This window comes from Manis pentadactyla, chromosome 19 (assembly GCF_030020395.1).
Source record: "Manis pentadactyla isolate mManPen7 chromosome 19, mManPen7.hap1, whole genome shotgun sequence".
NCBI lineage: Eukaryota > Metazoa > Chordata > Mammalia > Pholidota > Manidae > Manis > Manis pentadactyla.
Genome location: NC_080037.1, coordinates 14,376,473 through 14,388,760, shown reverse-complemented (window position 1 = coordinate 14,388,760; position 12,288 = coordinate 14,376,473).

The following is a 12,288-nucleotide window of genomic DNA, read 5'->3' as shown; positions in this document are numbered from 1 at the left end:
AAGTGGAAGAAGAGGGCAGAGAAAGGGGGTGGGGGAGGGCCACTGAAGCCTTGTCTCATTCTGAATTGCTGTGTGAGCAGAAGCAAGGGCTATACACAACTAGTTCACCAGCTTTCATTCAAGAGCCCTCCATGGAGGATAACATCTAACTACACTGAAGGTGCTGCAGTGACCACAGTGAAGAGAGAAGGAGGAGCCCTCCAGGGACTTGCTACCTGACCGGCAAGCAGGCAAACACAGATCACCCCGACAACAAGCAGGCATGATGATGCCTTGGGTGACATGGGTTCTCGCAAAGGGCTGTGGGAGAAACCGGGGAGAGATTCATTTTGATTGCTAGGCTTGTCCTGGGGAAAAGGAGTAGTGGGGAAAGAGGTCTGAAAGTCAACGAACACATTAGCTCCAGATTATAGAGAACCTCAAAGTCTAAATAATATGATCTGAATTTTATTCTGTGTGCAAGGTAGAGCTAACTGAAGCCTCTTATTTAGAAGAGCTAGGACATGATAGGGTAGTAGTATGTGGCATGACTTACTGCAGAGACACCTCAAAATATCATAATATTGCAAATGAAAAGTAATGACAATGGAAAGGCAGTGCCACTCTGGACACCAAATCAAGGGACTGGTATACGACTAGATGTGGATGGTGGGCAGGGAGGATCAGACCCAAGATGACATTCAGGGGTTCTGTCTAAAGAATCGGAGAGGTGCCACGTCAGCAACCAAGATAGAAAACACAAAAGGGGGAATGGATTTGCGGACAAACAGGAATAGGATGAAGTCAGTGTTGGAATTCTTAATTCTGAAGTGCTTATGGAAGAACTAGGTGTTTAAAAAGTTGTTTTTTATAAACAGAAAGTAGAAATATGAGGCTAGAGGGGCCAGAGCTAGAGCCTACCTAAGGAAGCCATCCATAGAAGTTACATCAAAGGGCAGGGATAAAAGTGCCACTGGACACTATGTGGGGAAGAGGACTGGGCCTGGGAAAAAGGCAGGGGACTGTGTTTTTAGGGGCAGATAAAGGAAGATGCTCTGGTAAAGGAGATTGAAAAGAAGCAGAGAAGTAAACCATACACACTAGGATTATGTCACAGGAGCCAATGAGGGTGAGAAAATTTCATGAACAGGTCAATCTATTGTGTTGATTTCAGTAAAGAATTTAAGGGGAGTGACAGCTGAGAAGCGGTGATTATAGTTAGAGGTAGGAAGTCACAATGATTATCCAGTTTACGGAACAGCCAAACTCTGTGTCCCTGGCAGCAAATTTGTAACCTTTCTTCAGAAGTAGGAATCTTTTTCTTTAATACTGGCTAAAGGAGAAACTTTTAGACAGGGAAAGAAGCATTTTCTTTTTGCTGGAATTTACTAATTATGAAAAGAGCCAACTTCACTAAATATTAAGTGTTCCATTGCTTTTTTGAAGACAAGAAAATATATTCATAGTCTTAGTATTTTTCAATATTTGTATTAGACCCAACTCTACTTTACAATGGCACAAGAAAAGATATTAGCACAGTTAACTAAAGCATGTAAGTGCTATACTGCTTTTAAGTCTCCATCTTTGTGTGTGTATGTTGATAACCGGATGTAATTGACATACAACATTATATTTAGCTTCAGTGTACCCCCAAATGATTCACTGTTTATAGATATTGCACATGATCATCTCAGTAAGTCTTGTTAACACCCTTCACCATACACAGTTACAGTTTTTCTTCTTGTGATGAGAACTTTTGACATCTATTCTCTTAGCAATATAAGAATATGCCAGATGGTATTATGAACTACAGTCACCATACTGTGCATTACATCCCCATGATGGACTGACTTTATAACTGGAAGTTATAGTTATACCTTTGATCCTCTTCACCTGTTTCAACCATGGCCCCACTCTCCACCTCTGGAAAACACCAGTCTGTTTAAAACCATGTTTAAAACAATGAGAACTGACATTTGTGGAAGATGTTACTAGTTGCTTATTATCTGTACCTGCTTTTTTTTTTTTTTTTTAACCAAGAGAAGCCCTATATTACTGGGGCAGCTACATGCATGGATTTAAAAAAACCCACATTTCCCAACCTCTTTCGACTCTGAGTGTGTCCATGACAGTTGTTCCAATGAGAAGGAGCACTAATTGTTGGAATTGTCGGAAGGGATTTCCAGAACATTGACGTGAAAGAGGGCTAGCCTGCTAAGAACAACCCTTTTGGTCTTTCCTTCCCTTTTCTGTGTCCTTCGTAGAATTTGACATTATGGCCATGGTGCCAGCATCCTTTTTAGATGTTGAAGTGACTTGAACTCTGGCAGAGCAAGAAGATAGGAGCTTGGGTCTCGCCTCTCCAATGCCATGGCAAGCTCAGACTGCCACACCTGAGCTCCCTTTACTGAAAGAATAAATCTTTACATATTTCAGCTACTGTTACTTTGAGTTTTCTGTTATTGTAGCTGAACCTACTCCTGACACAACAGAATCTAAGTAACCAGGAGAACCTTTCACGAAGGGAGTTCGGTCTGTTCCCTGTGTCATGTTCAAATAAAAACATTTTCATTCCCCTGATAATGTTTTTCTCATGCTCAGTGCAAAAGACATTAGACCAAGTACCTGGACATACCTAGTTGTTTAAATGCTTCTGGTTCCATTTGCATATAAAAATATACCCCAGGTGGCCAAATATTTCTAGTTTGTTATTTTAGGCACATCGGAAATTGATCCTTAAAAGGTCCTACGAAATAAAGGAATCTCCCCAGGGTTATTTAGTAGCTGAGTGATGGGTTCCAACCATCAGTTTTCATAACGGAAAATCAAGTGCAGGTTAGGAGAGCGGGAAACTGTTGGAAGGAGTGGTATTTATACCTGGGACCCCAAATCCAAAAGGCCTTTGGGATTAGCTGAGGCTGACGTGCTTTTTGTCTTCACTGTGGTTTCCTCACTCTGGACCCCACTTTCCTGAAAACTCACCCAAACCCTAGCTTTCTGGAGCCTTTCTTCTCTTCGATCGCTGTATTTCTGGGTGGTTGATTAGTTCGCGGCATCATCCTCTACTCCTCCCCTCCCTTCCTCAAAGTCACTCTTAATCCAGACTCCTTTCTTTGTGTTAATAGTATTAGTCTTATGTCTATGGGTTACTTAATAATGGAAAGACTAAAAAATGTTTTTTCTCCCTTGCTCACCAGCCAGGCATCAAGTGCTACTGATTCACATTCCAAAATGCCTCTCAGATTTGTCGCCTCCTTACCGTCCTCATTGCCATTTCCTTGATCCACACCCTCACGACCACTTGCTATTTATACAGCCCGCTGGTCCTTGTTGCTTCTGATTCTGGTCTCTTCCCACCTCTAGCATCATGCACACAGCTTCCAGGGTTGGCTCTCTGAGGCATACGCCTAATCATGTGACTTAAATCTTCCAATAACACTTAATTTTCTTCTTTAATTTGTTCAGTCATTTAAGAACTATCTTCTAGGTGCCCACTAGGTGCTGTGAAGGGCTGGAGGCCATATGAACATAAATATAGCTAAAACCCTGTACTGGTGGAGGTAGTAGGTTACCAAGACCCAAACACGTACAAATATTACAAGGGCACAGGGCAGGGGCAAATACCACAGACTTGATATCCAGAAAAGACTTTCTGGAGGTAGTATCTGAGCTAAGACTTCAAAGCAGAATGGATTTTAGCAGGCTGACGATGGCAGAAGAGAGAGCAGAGCAACGAACCCAGGCAATGGAAGCAACATCACAAAAAGCTTAGGTGAAGCAATAATGCGCACGTACAGAGAAGCATGAGCAGTTTTTCTAGAATATGAGGGGTGGCAGCACAGACAGAGGTGGATCCAGAGATCTGGCCAGAGTGATTTTTAGACATCCTCAAATTTCCTTTCCTCCAGAAATTAAGGACTAAGTAATATTTCCTGGTTTGCTTAAAGGTGAGAAAAGTCACCTCTTGTTGATTGTCTTCATTAATACCACATTTCACATCTTGCTTTTAGTCTAAGGGGCTGCAGGGGAGGAGCAGACAAGATTTTGTAGATTGGGTGTCATAATACATTACGTTATTTTGAGTTTTCTCTTATTGTAGATGACCACATAACATGCTTGGCATTTTTCATTAGACGCTAGATTTTTGTTGAATGTCGGCTTTCCTTTCCTCTTCAGTAACATCTTCATGGACTGATAGATTCCATAGCTGAAGACTGTTCCTTTACATGTTCAGTGAAGCATTCCCCCCTCTCAGGGCCTCTAATTTCTCCTCCTTACATTAGGAGATCAAGAAGTTCACTCTCTTCGACATAGTTTCTTTCCTGTAGATGTAATCAGTGATAATCATCCCGCCATTTATATTTGATGCTTGCATTTTTTAACCTTCTTACAGATACAATCCTGCCCACTGTCCTAATTAGTTGAGGCCTTTCTTAGTAACCCTACTCTGTTCTTTCTTGCACCAGAAGGCAAAAAAAAAAAAAAAATCACAAGTGGTGTTTATTACTAATTATTATTTCCTAGTAGTCATTCCTAATAGTTCTTCCCTAATAGTTATTTCTTCCCTCTTCCTCTGAGTCTTTTCTGAACTTAAACAGTTAAGGACAACAAAAAACATTTCAGATTTTCCTGTGAGAGCCATGGTAAATGTTTTGTTCATAAAAGAAACACAGTAACACAGAACTTCTTATTTTGTTGTCTTTTTGCCAATAAGGTAATTTACAACTTACTGGGAGAAGAGCCATTTTAGTGATATATCTACCTGGTATTTAAAGGACAAAATTTAATTGTGACTGTTAAAGAGACCAGTGATCAGGTGTCTTTAAACTACACAGTAACTCACTTCAAAATATAAATGGTCAGCTGATAATTGATGATGGCTAAGGCCTCAGTCAATACTGACAAACATTCAAGCAACTGAGAGGTAATGTATGTGGCAAAAAAGCAGGGGAGGCAATAAACACTGCTTTTTGAAAAATCAAAAGTGAAAGCAAACTGACACATTGACCTATTTCAAAAACCATTTATTTTGAATAAACACGGTGTTTGAAAAGACAAAATGTTGAGTAATCATTCATAAGCAGGAAAATAAGTCATCCTTTCTTGTTGCAGAATTTGAAAACCAACACTATGACTTTCAGATTATCCAGTAATTTCCTTTACAACTAGTACTTTTTAAAATGTAAATATAAAACAGTTTTACTATTATGACCAAATGCTTGAGGAGTGATGATTTTTATAGAAAAGGTAAACATGAGAAGTGCTTATTATTTATGCTACATGTTACTAGGAATCTCACATACCAAGTGCCCTTTAAAGAGTGAGATAAGGAAATGATTTGCTAGCTTTCATTTAATCAGAAAAAAGACTCTGATGTGTGGTATGTAGAATAACTGCCCATTTAAAAAATCACTGTCACTGATGATACCAAACCAGTATAGCTTTTATGTGTGTAAATAAGTCACCCACATAAAATATGTGTAACCTCATTTTACATTTTATTAAGTAATTTAGCCACATACTATTAATCCTTTGGCATCCATTCCCATTCTATTTTCATTGTGTATTCTGGTCATCTTTTCCCCTTTCCCCTTCATCACTTCATATTCACACACTGTATACTTTCTGCATACATGACATTGACTAGATGCAGCTATTCTAGCTAAATCACATTCTAGATAAATCCCTACAAAAACTTACCCTTTGGAGAACAATATTTTTTGCAAGGTATGACATTAAGCTCTGTAAACCTGTAAACCCATTTTGAGATTCTCTTTTCCTAAAGAAATTAAATTTCAAAAGTGCTGAGATGTTAAGCAATGACTTAAGCAAGGGAATAAATAATTCACTAATGTATTAATAAATATTTCATGGCTGAAGAGAGTCCTGGTGAATGCATGTTAATATTTTAGGAAGTGAAATTCTTTGAATGTTTTATATGTTACAACTTAAACTATTTAGTATTATTGACCATGGATCTATAGATAAAATATTTAACAAAAGTCAGCAATGAATATGAAAAGAACATAGGAGAATGTTTTCATAAATGTACTCATTAATAGTATAACATTCAAAGACAGAGTTATGCACGTATCACATCCTAAATCTGACTTGATTGTACTCATAGGATTGTTCTCACTTAAAATAGGTTGTCAAGGTGATTTCTGAACACAAGCATTAAGAGGATCATTATCATTACTTAAACTTATGGGCTGCCAGGCTGTCCCTTTGGTCAGCACACTGCACGTTAGTGACATTGTAGAATGCTCACAGTCAGCAAGGAAATCTGATCTCACCAACCTCTAAGTGCAGAGCAGAGTATAATTTTGGAAATGCTTTAGAGCCGGCCACTTTTGACATTTGGGGCCTGATAATTCTCTGTTGTGGGGGCTGTTCTGTCCTACATACTGTTTAGCAGCATCCTGGCCTTTTACACACTTGATGCAAATAACTGGCCTCCCTACCTCAGCTGTGACAGCCACCTACCTATATCTCCAAACATTGCCAAATGTCCTCTGGGGAACAAAATTGCCCCTCGTTGAGAACCACTGGTTTTAAAGTAACTTGTTTTCTAGACGGAACTTAAGAGTCATAGCATAAGAAAGTGTCAGAATAATTTATCTTAACAGAAAGTGATTGGTAGTCCACAGTCATCATTCTTGTGAAATTAATTTTATTGAAATATATCTTACACACATTAAACTACATAGATTTAAGTGTCCAGTTTGATGAGTTTTAATAAATCTATACATCCATATACCCTGGAACCCAGTCAAGATATAGAACATCTCCACCACCTAAGAAAGTTCTTTCCTCCTGCTCAGCTGCTAATCCTAGCCTACCAACCCTGCCCGGAAGAACACTGACTTCTTTCTTAATAGGGTAGGTTTGGCTGTTCTCAGACTTCATATGAATGGAATAAGAAACGATGTACCGTGTGTCTGATTTTTTTCACTCAACTGATTATCTGTGAGATTTATGCATATCACTGTGTGTGATACAGTGACTCATAAAAATATATCTTTTGTCATTCAGATGACCAGCACTTATTTCTCAGATATAGTTGGTCTTCATCCACTGGTCCTGAAAACACTTCAGGGCCATAAAGGTGAAATGGTGTCTTGTTATTAATGAAGGTGACTTTGGATACCCCCAAGGGAAGGGCTTGTCACGGGGAGTAACCCGTGTGGCTGAAGGGCTGGAACTTTCAGTCTCATTCCTGACACTCCAGGAAAGGGGAGAGTCTGCAGGTTGAATTGGCCAATGGCCAGTGACTTAGGCAATCATGACTAGGTGATGAAGCCTCCATAAAACCCAAGAGGACAGCTTTCTGGGCCTTTTCATTTTTTCTTTCCACAAAGCTTGCATGCTTGGGGAGCCAGAATGCTTTCACGTGCCACTGAGCCAGACCCCAAGCTCTTCGAGGACAGGAGATCCTTTGGGACCTCTCCCTGTGCATCTCTTCATCTGGTTGTTGGTTCGTATCCTTAATCATATTCTTTAATGAACTGGTAAATGTAAGGAAGTGTTTCCCAGAGCTCTGTGAGTCACTCGATAAATTAATCGAAGCCTAAAGAGGAGGTTGTTGGATCCTCCAAGCTGTAGCTTGTTGGTCAGAAACAGTGGTAACAGCCTGAGGCTTGCAACTGAATCTGATGCTCTCTCCAGGTAGCTGGTGTATATGTACATGATGTGACAATGTGATGATGAGGATGATCCTGGTGAAGATGCTTACTATTCTTTAGCATCCCCTGCCCAAGGGAATCCTGTATGTTAAGATACATACCCTTTGTCAAAGTTGGTGCTATGGTATAGAAACAATAGAGTTGTCTTCTGTGGGTGTCAGATTAGGCCACCTCCAAATGCAGTATTTCTTAATCAGTCTGTAACATTTTTAGAAACTTTTACTGCATTTGTCCAAAGAAACAAGGGAGTAAATTGGTAGTTAGCCCCGTTGGGAGTACTCTCAGAAAATGCAAGTCAGCCTGCTGAATTCCCACTCTTCCTTTAGAGCCCAGGTCCATGTCAACACCGAGGCCTTTCATTCTCCCTTTCCCTACCTCTGCTCAGACACAATTAATTGTTGCCTAGCCTTGCATTTGTACATAGTCCTGACCGCATTAGGGCCATTATTTGTTTATATATTTGCTTCTACTGCTAAATGATGGGCTCTTGCAAGGAGAGATTGTGTCTTTTATGAGCCACTTATAGTTCAGTGTCTAAAATATGGTGAGGGTTTGTTAAATTGCTAGTTTGAACCCACTTGAATTGATGTGTGGGCTGTATTTATTTAGGACCATGTTCCCTGGATCATTGGTCAGTTGTCCTAAGTAAGATACAAGGAGAGACAGTGTAAAGTGAAACAGAGAAAATCAGGAAAAAGAAGAAAAAAGCAAAAAAAAAAAAAAAGCAAAAAAAGTTTTAAAAAGTAAAGAAAAATTCCAGACCCAGAAGTCAGTTTTCTCTGGATGGTTAACTTCCTTGAAGGATATTTAAAAGAGCAACTGTAACAAATATAAAGAAAAATACCAACTCCTTTGGGAAAAAAATGCATTGCCTCTGATTATTCACAAGATAGTACTCATGTTTGTCTAAGTTATTTTATTATTTAGGAAAGTGGTATTTCACAATCTTATTCTATTGATATATTTTTACCATCCTTAAGACAGGCTGACAGAACAAATGATTCTGATGAGGTGTATAATTCACTATAAAAGTGAAATATGGGACTTGTGATTGAGATCAAAAGATTTGTGTCTGAATTTAGGAACTAATTCACTATTTTAAAATTTAAAAATTACTTAACATTTCAAACATACAAAACATATGGAAACTAATATATCAGAAATCATTTTTCATGTGTCTTGCTCCTGTCTGAGTTCAATCTTCTGACAGCATTTTTTAAATCAGGATGCGTGAATCACAATTTTCTCAGTGTTTGTCTGACAGTGTCTTAATCTCATCCTCTTGTTGAAGGTTATTTTAAATTGTTATAGTCTTTTTTAGATTGAGAGTTATTTTACCTGTTACTTACAGTGTATTACAGTGTCCTTAGGCTCTTATGATTACTGTTGAGCTGTCTGTTGTAAACAAGTTTTCTTCCTTTGAAGGAATTTTTACTTTTTCTCTGTGTTTTAGATTTTTGGTTTTGGTTGTCTGAAAATAGTTTTGTGATGTTTTTCTGTGTAGATTTATTCATATCATATAGTTCAAGAATCACTACAGTTCTTGAACTCAGGGATTCATGCCTTTTTATCAATTTTAGAAAAATCACTAGCCATTAGTTCTTTGAATATTGCTTTTCTAAATCACCCCTCTCTCTTTTTGGAGCTTCTATTTAACATAGCTCAGTTTGCATATTCCATTTTCCTGTCTTGTATTTTGTTTTTCCCCCCTCTTCTATTAGCTTGAGCTGTGTGTTGGGCAGTTTCCTAAGATTTACTTTTCATTTCATTCTGAATGCTCTCTTTAGCTGTATGCAATCTACTGTTTAGCCTATTTATTAGAATTTTTAATTTTGATTACTATATTTTTAAGCTTTATAAATTATTTTAGGTCTTTAGAAAGTCTGCTTTTTCAGTGTAATTGTATTTTATTACATAAACTTCTTACTTTATATCTTGAAGATATTTAAACATATTTATTTTATAGTTTCTGTTAGATTATCTTAGTGTCACCTGTTTCTAGGGGCTCTCATTCAGGATGGATTGTTTCCTTGTATGTTTTGTAATTTTGTATACTAGCTTATCTTTGGCAGAGTCTTATGGATGGGAATCCGAGGCAGCCTGGTTGAAGGCATGATCCTGTGGAGCTGGTTTCGATTTGTCCTGGTCAGATGTCACAAGAATTTCAAGAACTTGGAGCCATTTTTTGTGCTAATTCTTGAGTTTGGGGTGGTGGCATATTTTCAGGGAGAATTTTTCCACAAAGTGCCAGGACTACTCCGACAAGCTCTCTTGCTGACTCTTAATGCTGAAAGGTGGATTGTTTTCTAACTGCTTCTTCAGTAAGGGGGCAGCCCTTTTACAATCTTGGTTTTTTTTTTTTTTTTCTCGAAGAATACTCTTTGTTTGTCTTCAGGAATCCAAGCTATTACAACACTTGGGTTTTGCAGTATGTACAAATTCCTTTTTTTAATTTTGGTGTCATTAATATACAATCACATGAGCAACATTGTGTTTACTAGATTCCCCCCATTATCAAGTCCCCACCACACACCCCATTACAGTCACTGTCCATCAGTGTAGTAAGGTACTATAGAATCACTACTTGTCTTCTCGGAGCTATACTGCCTTCCCTGTGCCCCACCCCTACATTATGTGTGCTAATCGTAATATCCCTTTTCCTCCTTATCCCTCCCTTCCCACCCACCCTCCCCAGTCCCTTTCCCTTTGGTAACTATTAGTCCATTCTTGGGTTCTGTGAGTCTGCTGATGTTTTGTTCCTTCAGTTTTTTCTTTGTTCTTATACTCCACAGGTGAGTGAAATCATTTGATACTTGTCTTTCTCTACCTGGCTGTTTCATTGAGCATAATACCCTCTAGCTCCATCCATGTTGTTGCAAATGGTAGGATCTGTTTTTTTCTTATGGATGAATAATATTCCATTGTGTACATGTACCACATCTTCTTTATCCATTCATCTACTGATGGACACTTAGGTTGCATCCATTTCTTAGTTATTATAAATAGTGCTGCAATAAACATAGGGGTGCATCTGTCTTTTACAAACTGGGCTCCTGCATTCTTAGGGTAAATTCCTAGGGGTGGAATTCCTGGGTCAAATGTATTTCTATTTTCAGTTTTTTGAGGAACCTCCATACTGCTTTCCACAAGGTTGAACTAGTTTACATTCCCACCAGCAGTGTAGGAGGGTTCTCATTTCTCCACATCCTCGCCAACATTTGCTGTTGTCTTTTGGATGTTGGCCATCCTTACTGGTGTGATGTGATATCTCATTGTGGTTTTAATTTGCATTTCTCTTATGATTAGCAACGTGGAGCATCTTTTCATGTGTCTGTTGGCCATCTGAATTTCTTCTTTGGAGAAGTGTCTGTTCATATCCTCTGCCCATTTTTTAATTGGGTAATTTGCTTTTTGTTTGTTGAGGTACATGAGCTCTTTGTATATTTTGGATGTCAACCCGTTATTGGATATGTCATTTATGAATATATTCTCCTGTACTGTAGGATGCCTTTTTGTTCTACTGATGGTGTCCTTTGCTGTACAGAAGCTTCTTAGTTTGATATAGTCCCACTTGTTCATTTTTGCTTTTGTTTCCCTTGCCTGTGGAGATATGTTCATGAAGAAGTTGCTCTTGTTTATATTCAAGAGAGTTTTGCCTATATTTTCTTCTAAGAGTTTTATGGTTTCATGACTTACATTCAGGTTTTTGATCCATTTTGAGTTTACTTTTGTGTATGAAGTTGGACAAAAATCCAGTTTTATTCTCTTGCATGTAGCTGTCCAGTTTTGCCAACACCAGTACAATCTTGGTTTTATGAAGCACATTCTCCGTTCCAAAGACTGTATTGAAAGCCCACGACATAACCATCATTTCCCACATGGGCACTAAATGTCCTGTGGTCACCAAGGCTGATACTGCCTGCTGTTCCAGCATATTCTGTGGGTTAGCTTGCAAGCTGGCTTCCCTGTTCTTCAGTTTTCCTTTAATTTCTAGTACCTGCAATTTCCCCCTTGTTTTTATGATTTACGAGAGTCTTTGTTATATCTTACCCAGCATTTCGAGGTGCTCATAGCTGAAAGATTGCCAGATATTTTCAGTCTTCATTATAGCTGGACATAGAACTCTCTCAAATTCTTTCTTTTTAAGACCTTTAAACTTGGATTTTATTCAAAACAAAACTTTGAGGCAGTTTTTCCATTGCGAAGATATAATGGCAACAAACCATGAAAACATGAATGAAAATGAAATTAGCACATGTATTTAAAAGGCACAGAAACCTCAGCCTGCTTTTGTATTGTGCTTTGCTCTTCTAAGTGCTAAGGGAGGCCTCCTAATGCAATTGAAGAAAATGGGTTTGCCTTCTGGGTTTGAGTCTTTGCTCTTGTTCTCTATTTACCCTTGGATATGTAATTTATCCTCTGAAAGCCTTAGTTTTTGCTTCTAAATACAAATGATACTTGTTTAATTCCCTTGTAGGGTTATTATAAGATTCAAATGAAAGATAGTACAATAGTAACAGCTTTCTGTAGACTTTACAACATGATGCAAATTTTACTCACTACTCTTGCTTTCAAGTAATAATGGGACTAGTGAACACTTGTTTTTATTTCTTATGCTGCATGT